Source organism: Heloderma suspectum, chromosome 4, assembly GCF_057233095.1.
Source record: "Heloderma suspectum isolate Gila_16-S chromosome 4, 16-S_ref, whole genome shotgun sequence".
NCBI lineage: Eukaryota > Metazoa > Chordata > Lepidosauria > Squamata > Helodermatidae > Heloderma > Heloderma suspectum.
In genome coordinates, this window is record NC_139461.1 from 55,866,770 (window position 1) to 55,879,228 (window position 12,459).

The window sequence follows — 12,459 nt, forward strand, 5'->3', positions numbered from 1 at the left end:
ATGCTCTTTTTCTTGCAGTTTCTCTTCTTCTGCACCCTGCACATTAGACATAGTGTGGCCAGAAATTATACTGTAAAGCAGCCTTCCCAAACCTGGTGCCCACCAGATGTTTTGGACTACAACCCCAAGCATTCCTGATCATTGGCCATGCTGTCTGGGGCTGATGGGAATTGACATCCAAAACATCCGGAGAGCACCAGGTTGGGGAAAGCTGCGTTATCCAGTAGTTGCTCATGACAACTGCACAACAGCTCCATACACATCTTCAACAGTGCTGAAATGCATATGGCTAAAGCCTCAGTAGTGGTTCCTGGCACACTCAGTGAAGGAACACTCAGGATAAATTGCAGTCACCTTGTGGAGAAATATGGATGTACGGTGAGTCCTGCAGCTTTAATAGGATTTCACAGTGTCTGTCCAAAGGGCAGCTGATACACAGACACACACCATCCATTCAGGTGCTGCGCCTTCATGCAAAACAGCATGCATGTAGTTGAAATTGGCTCTCAAATCCTGGACACTGCTTTACAGTAGTGGCTTATGATGTAGAACTTAGTTTGCTAAGCTCAGTTACCACCAAACAACATGGACTTCTGAATTGGGTCATAGGTTGGGGTGCCTTTTTTGGTTTGTTGTAGTTTTCAGAATTTCAAAAACCTTTTGGTGATACTATTTTTGGATTGATGTTCATTTCCATACGGAGAAGGATTTTCCTGGGTGTGCTTTTTTCATACATTGTCCAGTTTTCTATCTTCAGACATGTAGTTGTGCTGCCCTAGGAAGGGATTTAAAAGAATAGAAGCCAACCTGAATTCATGTTGTTGCCATATTAGCCTGATAATTTGATATGTTTATAGCAGCATGAACTTGGGTAGGTTGGAGCCTACTTGATCAGACACAGAAGTACTTTGCTAAGTTGGTAGAGTAGAATATATAATTTATTTATGTTATCTATGGACAGTGGAGGAAAATCAGTTTTACACAGGCTAAATGGAACAGAATACGAGCTGATACTATACCAATCCTGTCAAACATTTCCCACTACCATTGAAACCTTGGAGCAGGAGTGGGAAGTAGTTATTTATTTATTTATTTCTATACCGCCCAATAGCCGAAGCTCTCTGGTCTTCCAGATGTTGGAAGCTTGTGTCCAAAAGTTTGTGACCTTCCAGATGTTGTTGGACTGCAACTCCTACTGTCCTTCACTATTGGTGATATTTGCTAGGGTTGATGGGAGTTGCAGTCCAACAACTGAAGGGCTACAACTTGCCCATTCCTGCCTTAGGAGAAAGTTCTTACCACAGCAGTTTACAATATAGCCTTCCTTCCCTGCTTTCCACTGGTATCCCTAATGCCTTCTGAACCCTGGTAAGCCACAATAAGATTGCTGAGAGAGATGAAGGCACCACTTTGGTAGTGCTCTGTAGCATGCAGGGATTCAGATAGCTTGGCATTTTTCTTTTTGAACAGATAAGTAAAGTGCCAGATACAAATTACTCCCCTTCCCCTTTGTGGAAACGGCCTACTAAGTATGTGCTAATATATGAAGTTGGCTCTTAAAAAAAAAGAACCTCCTAAAGTCAGAGTTTGTGGGGATGGGGCAAACCCTAATACGTATTTAAAAGCATTTGAATATTTGGCATGATGACGTTGTCCCAAAAATAACAAATGAAATTTTATTATCCTATGTTTTTACCATACAAAAAAGAAAAGAAAAAAAGATTGGGTTGTATCCAGTCTTGTTCTGCTAACAGGTGGAACTCCCACTCAAGGAAGGTGGCTCCACTCAATCTTCAGGAATCCCCCTAAGCCCCATATGCCACAGGTCATCCCATTCTGGAAAGCCCCTGACCCTCTGTGTAGCATTTTCAGTGGGCTCTGGGGATGCCAATGGAAGGAGGGGTCAGGGAAATCCACTTCTGCTAACTCCTTCAGCAGGCTCAATGTTGGATAGAAATGGCAGGGTCTCGTATAAGTGAACCCAACTATAGGGTTTCTGACTTGAATAAAATGGTTTTGCCTCATTCATTAAGATTGTACACATTGTTACACATGCCTGCAACTTGCCTTGTACATGTAGAAATCGAAGTGATATTTTTAAAACCAGTACATTTGGCTTTTGTTTGATTTTTTAAATAGCTGTAAAGCTGTCAGGACATCTCAAAATAATGTAACCAGTACTAAACAAAGCAGGCTGTGCTCCCTGCCAAGTTCCTTTTAAGTAAATCCTTGATAAAGTTAGATGCCAACCTTGCACTGGAGTGAAGCCAAAATTTAAGAAGACTTAAGTTGCTATGGACAGAAATGCAAAAGCATGGAACTCAGTTTTATTTGTAGGCTAGTGCTTCGTTGTTCAAACTTAATCTGTACATTTAATTTTCTCACATAATTCTTTCAAAGAAAAGTAGCACGATACCCCGATTACAGGGATAATAGAGTTGGAAAAATACAATTAAAATGGGTCTGCTTGAAGTGAAAAGTTTAAATTTCCAGGGGGTAGATTTTCAGGGAGGAGTGTTTGATGGAAATAAGGTAATTCCAACTTGTAAACACAAAGAATCAACATCATATTCAAACCAGAAGAGAGATGGCTTGCACGAATGGAAATAGCTGTGGTGTGTGTGTGTGTGTGTGTGTGATGTTGCAAGGCTATAATTGAATTAACACCATATTTTTCAGCAGTTCCTAGAGCAAACGTAGACTGATCAACACCATTGGCCCACTAGCTTGCATGCACTCCAGTTTCTGGATTCACTTGCACTACACAAAGTCTTTTCCCCTCCTTACTTTGGGCAAACAACAGCTTTCATAACCAAGAAGAAAATTAGTAGCAGGTGTAAAGCATATTTCACTGACGCAGAAATCAAAATGTTATTTCAAATATTATCTTTTTTTCTTTTATTCTCCAAACGTACCCTAATTCTTCACAGAGATAGGATTCAGCTTGCCATAATTATTCAGCAGAAATACAGATCTCTGAAAAGAAATGCCTTCCCTACATAGTGGATTAGCAGGCTTTGAACCACTTTTTATCTCTCTGGTTGTTTTCTATGCCTGTGATGAAACAGGAGGTCACTGAAACTTCTTTAGACATACTTGGCAATGACACTATATTTTCTTTGACTATGAAATATAAATAAAATTTAGAATTCTGTCTGAGTGCACACTAAGTTGTTAGATGAATGCCTATGTTGTCTTCAACATAACTACTTCATATATGTACTATTTCTGAACAAATAATTTGCTTTTTCTGTGTTTACATGGACTCTTTCACAGCTCCCATTAATTTCAGTGAGCCATATGTAGGATAATTCCTCACTGATTGTGGATATGGTTTAGATGTGTTTGCTGCTCATTTTCCTGCCTTTAATAAATGCACATCATCTTTTGGGAATCATTAAATCTGCTGAGAGCCAGTATGGTGTAGTGGTTAGAGCAGACCTGGGTCTGTCCAGATGTTTTAGATTATAATTTTCATCAGCCCAAGCCAGCATGGCCAATGGTCAGGGATGATGGAAATCATAGTCTTAAGTGTCTGGAGGAGCCCAGGTTGGGGGAGGCTGGGTTAGAGTATTAGATTAAGACCTGGAACACCTGGATTCCAATCCCCACTCAACTATGAAGCTCACTGGGTGATCTTGGGCCAGTCACTATCTCTCAGCCTAACTTACCGCACAGGGTTGTTATGAGGATAACAGAGAGAGGAGAGAATTATATAATCACCCTAAGCTCCTTGGAGGAAAGGTGGGATATAATCAAGGAGGGACTATGTCATCTGTTTCATAGCAAGCCACCTCTGAAGTGGTTACGCAGTACTGTTTAAGCATTATATCTATAGATATAGATATATAGATATATAGATATCAACAGCTAAATATCTGTAAAATAACTGTACAGCATAGCATTTCAAAACATTTCCCAGTGATGTGGAATTATTAGTGCCAGAATTCCTTCATGCATAAATTCATTCTGTAAATAAAAAGCTTTTGGGACCTTATAAAGTTGATTTACCATTTCAATCAGAAGTCCATACCTGTGCTCCTGCTAACCCAGATCCTTTGATTTGTTGTGCAACTTCCCAGTTACGTCTGTGATCTTGCGCAATCGTTTGTTCAAGCTATATTTAATCCATTTTTCCTCTCCCATTCTGTCATGGCAAGTGGATTGATGTAACTTCACAAATTAGGGATGGTGCCTCCTGTCATATAGGATTCTACCATCATGTAGGCATGTAAATGTCAACAGCTCAGATGCACTTGCAATTGTACCCCTGGCTTCAGCTTCCTTCTAGATAGCAAGCAATCTAAAATAGTAACTTGGGGTGACAACTGCACCCCTTTTTAGAACAACTAACTTTGATGTAGAAAACTATATAGTTAGTAGCGAACTCTGTGTTGTCTGTTGTAAGAAATATTTTAAAATCCTTTTTACAGCTGCTGATACGTAGATTCTTCAAGGGGGGAGCATGTTATGAATGCGAGAAGATATATTGTGGAACTGTCAGTCTTTTAGCTGCTGAGTATCTTCCCCCTTCAATGCAGTAGCTACAATAGAAACTCTGCTCACCACTGTGAGGCAGACACAGCGATTAATGAACCTGAGGCGTACTAATCAAACATAAGTTTTCTTGACACAATGATTGCGTTATATATCACATGTAAATGTTCAGGCCTTTATCTATGCTTAATGATCTTGGAAGGGGTCTTGCTTAAATGTGGGTGTTTTTCATGTAGGCCTTAGATTTCTTCCGCAGGGGGTGAGCAGTTAGCCAGCTCCCCAGTGAGATTAGTAAAATATTTAGTTGTGCCATAGATCAACAAACTCCAGGATTGCAGGAAGCAAGGTTTTTTTAAGCCATTTTAATGTCAAATTACACCAATTCAGACTAAGATTTTTTTTCTTTATCTTGCACATTATTTATTTTATTGCACATTAGTGTTAATTATAAATAGTTTTGTAATGGCTTCCTGATACCTTATTTTGCAGTTTTCCTTCCAGTATCCTTGTAGCTCGAATATGGAATGTGTTACCTTTGTATTAAAAATGCTATTGAAATAAATGGGTCTTTTTAAGGATGGTTAACTGCACAGGATTGTATCCAGAGCATGTAAAATTATGTGATAACTAACAAGTCTTCTAATATATGACTTCAACATGATAAAGTCTAAAACTTAATACAGTGTGGTAATGGTGGGAGGAAGAGCTGGAGAAGCATGTTAGGAAATCTCTTTCAATAGGAATTTGAGATGAAAGTCGATGTTTCTCCTTTAAACATAGTGAAAGAGAGGTGGGAAGAAAGCAAATAAACTATAATGAATCATCATGAGCTAATTTTACTCAACACAATGGGATAGTTCAGATGTAGCACCATGGTTTGATGCTCGGTGAACAAACCTTGAAGGACCTTTGGGCTTACATACTTTGCCCTCCCAGTCATGCAACATGATTGTTTGGGCTAACCAAAGTTTTCCATTTCGGTCAAACCACCACACACTATGGTTTGTGCTTACCCTACAAACCAGGATTGGAAACTACTAATTATGGTCTGCCACACGAAAAATTAGAATTGTGGCACACGGGGGCTGGAAGAGAGTAGGAACCTGAGGGACCTTTAGGGCTCATTTGAGTAGCACCAAAACATGGTTTGCCATTACATCTGAGCCAGCCTAGTATCTTTAGGATCACGGTCTTATTCTTTGTTTCAATGACTCAACATGGGTTCATGATGTTTTGCTGTCCTGCACAATTTACAATTGTGTATTTACAAAATTTATAAACTGCTCTATATCTAAAAAAGATTACCAATAGTAAACAGTAAAGAAAGAAGAATCAAAATACAAAAGAATAAAAATATTTTGTTGTTGTTGTTCAGTCGTGTCCGACTCTTCGTGACCCCATGGACCATAGCACACCAGGCCTTCCTGTCCTGCGCTGTCTCCCGGAGCGTGCTCAAGTTCATATTCATTGCATCAGTGATGCTATGTAGCCATCTCATCCTCTGCTGTCCCCTTCTCCTTTTGCCTTCAGTCTTTCCCAGCATCAGGGTCTTTTCCAGAGAGTTTTCTCTTCGCATTAGGTGGCCAAAATATTTGAGCTTCAGCTTCAGTATCTGTCCTTCCAATGAGCACTCAGGGTTGATTTCCTTTAGGATGGACTGATTTGACCTCCTTGCAGTCCAGGGGACTCGTAAGAGTCTTCTCCAGCACCACAGTTCGAAAGCATCAATTCTTCGGCGCTCAGCCTTCCTTACAGTCCAGCTCTCACAGCCATACATTACTACTGGGAAAACCATAGCTTTGATTAGACGGACCTTTGTCGGCAAGGTGATGTCTCTGCTTCTTACTATGCTGTCTAGGTTTGCCATAGCTTTCCTCCCAAGGAGCAAGCGTCTTTGAATTTCATGGCTACAGTCACTGTCTGCGGTGATCTTAGAGCCCAAGAAAGTAAAATCTGTCACTGCTTCCATTTCTTCCCCTTCTATATGCCAGGAAGTGATGGGGCCAGATGCCATGATCTTAGTTTTTTTTAATGTTGAGTTTCAAACCAGCTTTTGCACTCTCTTCTTTCACCCTCAACAAGAGGCTCTTTAGATCCTCTTCGCTTTCTGCCATTAGGGTGGTATCGTCTGCATATCGGAGGTTGTTGATAATTCTCCCAGCAATCTTAATTCCGACCTGTGAATAAAACTGTGGCTGGTCATTTAGAAAAAGCTAGTTTAAATAAAAATATCTTTAGCAACTACTGAAAACCAAGAAACCTTGGAGCCTGCCTGACATCAGCTGTCAGGTAGTTCCACAGAGAAGGAGCCAGTATGCTAAAAGCTTTAATCTGAGTGGACTCTCAGTGGACCTCAGGTCCAGGTGGAACCACCAGGGGCACCTTCAGTGACCAGACATGCTAATAAAAGAGAAGATGCTCTCTCAAAACTGATAGATACTTTCAAAGATCATTTGAGGATGCTGGGATATAAATCTGCAACAGGATCATGAGGCAACCCTGTTGGTTCAGAGCTGCTCCTTTGGTGACCTTAATAATATTGCCACCCTAAGCAATTGTGTAAGCTGCTTTCAGACCAGGCTAGCAATGACTTAAATCTAGAGCCATATAAAATTAATAAATAAGGAATAGTAACTGAGGACAGATGTCTTTCAATTCTTTAAATAAATACAAAGGGCATTATTTTAAAGAGCCCCCCCCCCCCTCCAGCAAATGGCATTGGTCTCTCAGTTGTTGAGATTTGTGCTTGGAAGGACACAGGGGCATTTTATTACCAGTTCATTTCTGTCTGGCCTTCTGAAACTCCTGCTGGTGCTTTGAATCATACAGGGTATGTTGCAGGGGTTAGATACATGAACTCCCATGACTTTTAAAATAATTTTTAAGCTAATAAATGTTAAAGGAAGAAAGCTTTTAACCAGACAGAAATGTGTTTTCAAACTGTGAACAGCTAAGCTGTGGTGTGGGAAAATTTCTTCCCATAACTAGCTTTTTCTAATCTCACTGGTATCTGGTTAATGGAAGGCTCATGTATTTTCCAATAGAGTGTATAAATTTTAATTATTTACAGCCAACAGCAGTAAATAATAAATGGCTGCTTCCTTCACCCACAAATCTTCTTATTCATAGCTTCAAGGAGTTTCTTTCAAAAGCAAGACAAGCCTTTCTAGGGCAGCCACCTAACACAGCACTTCTGATGCAGCAGAATTTGGTAGGATCTTTCCTTTCGTATTGCTGTCTTTTGCAAATAGGTTTCTTCTGTTGAGAAACAGCAAGGAGGCTAATAGAGAATGTGAGCATGAAAGTATAGAGAGGCAAGGCAGAACAACTAAAAGGGAGCAGACTATGAAAGGAAACCAACAAGCCCAGAGCTAAGTGCAGACAGGAGTATCCTCAGCCCTTTGTGACCCAGAATCACTGAGAAATGAAGAGGAAGAGGGTGACATCCTTGGGAACCTTAGCAAGAAGCAGTTGGCTTGCACAGCTGTGGAAGTGTGTTTGGGGTAGGGAGGGGGAGAGGGTTTTTTGTTTTGTTTTTTGTTTTTAAATTCAGGGCCAGGTGACCTGAGTGAGGACGGTCCATTAGGCACAGGAACTCTGGGATCCAGTATCTGGCAGTTAAGCAAACTCTGGTGTGTAAAATTAAGTACACATGCTGATTCAAGCACACCATCACTATTTGGAGTCACTCTGTAACGACATTCTGGCTCATTTCTTGAAATCTTATTGCAGTGTAAAGTATTTGTGACACCTCCTGAGATAGACAGTCATCTGTGTTTGATTTTTATTTTGCAGATTGCAATGTTGTAAAATTATATCTAGAGGTTCTTTTATGCATCTATAGACTCATAAATTTATATAACACCATGATTAAGGTAGAAGGAGTAACTTTACAGCAATAGCGATTATGGCTTCAGCACGATTTCCCTCTTCTTTTTAGTTCTGCGGGCCTCAGGTATATACTGATCACTGTCACTCAATCACTGAATGAGTGGGCATGTCATTTGATGTTGCTCCATGAAAAGCATTTGCCTGCTTGAGTCATTGTGAAGATGAATGTTACTTATCCACTGTGAAATCCAAAGATGAAAGCAATGTCTTTTACATGCCAAGATTTGATTTAAGCTTTAATTTTAAAAATGATGAGTTAATGAGTTTTGGAACATTAGCCAGCCATTCTTTAGTCACATAAAACTCTTTGCAAAATGGCACAATCATTGAGTTTCAGGTTTCAGAATCTTGTATATGTCCTACCCCAATGGAAATTGGTAACTAACAATGAGGTCTGATGCAGTTTTACTCAGAAGTCCCACTGTGTTCAGTGGGGCTTATGGAAAGGTAAGTGCATAGGATTCCAGCCTTGTCCTTGTTTCCCTGTAACCTCATTTTTGCTACAGCCCTGACACCACACCACTCATCAGCTAAGTTCACTGTTAGTTTATATTAGGCATCCTCCACCCTTTTGGGTCAGTGGGTTTCATGGGCCCAATCCTTCAGGCACACACTCTGGCATTCTGACACACAACACCCAAATCAGTGAGACTCTTTTATTGTCGCAAATCCTGCGGTATAAACTTAATGGTTACGCTCTTCAGAAATCATACAGTTGATGATAATTATCTATAGGCTTCATAAGTAATCCCAAAATAATCCCAAACTAATAACTATAACTATGTGAATGATCCATACAACTTGGTTTCCCTGTTGCAATCTCTACGGCTCAGAATACAGGGCAAAGGGCTTGAATGATTCTTAGCCTAAGCCATTCCAGGCAATCTAAGACAATGGTTCTAGAAAAGGACCAAAACAAATCCACACATGCAGAGGTTTAGTCCAACCTTGAAATCTTTGTTGGAATTTCCACATTACATGAGTCAAGTCCTATCAAATCCAAGAGTCAAGACAGGTCCAAGAGTAAGTCCAGAGTAATCCCACACATGCAAAGTTTTCGACGTCCATGGCTTCCACTTTGGTATCTCCACGCTACATGGGTCCAGGCATAGAAAAGTCCAACAGGATCAGTCCAAGCCAGCTGGCAACTCTGGGCTATTGACAATAAAAATATGTAATCCATAGCAAACAAGAATTCAAGGTCTATGAAAAGTACAACAGTGAGCATATTTGGAATTTTGAGAGCATGTTGTGAGTGCTCTCATAAAATGGCTGCTATTGGGGGGCTTGCCCATTCATAAAATGGTTGCCATGATGTCTAAGTCTGGTCACAATACACTCATTTCCCAGAAAGCAAGCTGGTGAGACTAAAATAAAAAGAACTTGCTCAAGAACCTAATACAAGGCAGAAGAGGGTTCTGACCTTCAAAACACAAAACTACTTTTTTGAACCTAAATAATGATAGCTCTGGAGGGGAGTACTTCATCTTGTAGGACGCCAGTCTCCCAGGTTAATCAAAAGCTTTTAATTTTAAAAAATCTTAACAAATAACATAAAGATCAGGAGGGCAAGGAGCCTAGCAGGCACCAAGAGAGGTGTCCGTGGTCACCGTGATGCCCGCAGACATTGGAGATGCCAGGTTTCTATGATTCATTTATACCCCACCTTTTGACAAAAGTGCATAAGACGGTTTATGTAAAATTTCTGTGTAATACAAAGAGCACAATAAAAATTCCCCTAAATACAAAACTAAACAACAGAATCAACTAGCAGTTTTAAAATAGCATAGGATACATGATAAAATCATGTTCTAAAAAGGCCTGCTTAAATATAATCATCTTCACCACCTGTCTGAAAGGCTGGAAGACACAAAAGGCAAAGGTAGTTACCTTGGTTAAAAGAAAAATTCCAAAAGAAAACTGCTTAGATCCATATTAGTGGATTGGTCTGCCAGTATCTTCTGACTGTTGAGTTGGCCTAATAAAGGTATGTGGATTTTAGCATTTTTCTTTTGGAAACTCACTCAGGAGGCCAGTCCAACCCCTGGATGCCTAGAATCCTCATGTACAGTGTTCAGTAGTATGTGTATGTATTCATAAGAATTGAAATGCAGTGCAGGTGTTCTTCCCGTCGTGGGTGCACTCATCAAGCAGCCTTTTTACACATGCAGGAAGTTTTGAAGCAAATTGTAACATATAGATCTATCTGTCGTAAATATTACACTGCAGCATGGTTAGCTCTGAAAATGGAAAGGGGGGAGCATGTCATCCCAGAGCACACTCCCCTAACTATGAATTGTGAATATTGTACCTGCACCAGGCCTCAGCTTTAAAGAAGTAAACAACATTAATTAAATACTCACTTTAAAAGTTAAATAGGACTTCTGAAATGTTCATCAAATGGCACAATTATGGGTGTGAGGAATTACTGTGTTGTTTATTAGTGATGGTGTCAGTACTTGTTCAGGACACTGACATAATTGCTTTCTAACAACAATTGTAAGAGTCATGAATATAGAAGCTGCAGGAAGAGTCATGTTTTCCCAGAAACAAAATACTGCGGTTTGGGTACTGGGAAAATCTGATATCCCTGCAACAGAAACACTACCTTGAAGGATGGCCTCTGGATCCCATTTCAGGTCTCTTGAGTGGGAGCCAAAGAATTTCAAGAAGGGGAACAAGATTCCTAGGTTCAAAGGCATGTCTGTTAGACATATTCAATATTAAATTGCAAAATGAAACCTGCATTTTCAGAGCAATTGTCACTTTTTTATGTACCCCATAATAACCAGAAATAGAAGTGCTCCTGGGGAATAATCATATGCGGTCTGGAACATGGCAACAGGGGTAGAACAGCCCTGCACCTTAACTATGCTTGCTGGATCCACTGCAATAAATAAGTAACAATTGTGTTTGGTAGTTTTTCCTTCATTTACGATGTTGCAGTGCATTACTCAGACTCATATAACTAACTTCATTTTATTATGTGGATAAAAATAAAAGAAAAAGCTGAATGTTGAATATTGCAATAGAGAAAACAGTAGAATAAGTGAGACACAAAACAATGCTAAAGTAAAATGTAGATAAATAATCCTTTAAAAAATGAATCTGAGAAAAAAGATTCTCAAAAAAAGATACACCATACCAATATTTCGAGTAAAATTTCGAGTAAAAGCCTCCGGAAATTTTGCACAATTGATAAATCTGGTTGGGGAAATGACTTTCAGTGGGTCACAAACAACACTACTTTCTTACATGTAACCGGAAAACAGAGAAAATCAAAATATACTTAAAGCCCATTGATGTGAACTAAATTCTAGGGTCACAGCTACACCACACTGCACACATCTGATTGCCTGAAACATTTTTTGTGATAACAGTAGAATTTCTGTTTAGTTTTGGAAGTCAAATGCCTTCAGATCTCTTTTGATTACTCAGAGTTAAGCCACTGTGTGCGGAGAGGCTCCTTTTGGTTTCTAAGTTAAGTATTATGGTTTTTCTGGAAAAGAGCCACAAGCAATTTAGCAGGCCTACTTGGTGTGCGTGTGATGGGGAAGGATATGTGAAAGAGGGCAGAAAACATTATCAAGTGTTGAGTGAAATAAATATCTACACAGCATTTAGACATGCAAGCTGCTACACACGTATACTGGAGATGCAACCTTTAGTCGAATAGACCAGCTTCCAGCATTATCGGTTAAGTTAATGTTGCAGCTCACTCAAGATTCTGAAATGAGTTTTCTGCTAGCAAGGTGGAGGTGGAGATGGAGGGATGGTGGTTTGATGTGCTTTGTTGGTAGGTCAATTTTAGGGGTAGAGGTAAGGGCTTTGACCATCAACCTCCACACCCCACTTGAAGTGATCCATCAAAATTAGCTGCCAACCAAAGTGCTATTGCCAAATACCATGATCACTGAAGGCATTCAGTAATTTGACTGGCGATGCTCTGGGGAGACATTACAGGTTTTTCCTACGGATTAGAACAGCTAGTTGTGCTGTTTTTTTCCCCTCTTCTCCTTTAGCATGTGGTTAGTTGGTTTGCTTGAGCGTGAGTTAGAGCCCTAGTTAGGA

General features: G+C 39.9%; 1 protein-coding gene across 22 annotated transcripts in view; it reads left to right on the plus strand.

Moving 5' to 3' along the window:
* Positions 1–12,459, plus strand: part of STAU2 (staufen double-stranded RNA binding protein 2) — a 193,381-nt gene that overhangs the window by 105,216 nt on the left and 75,706 nt on the right. The gene's annotated exons all lie outside the window — the stretch shown is intronic.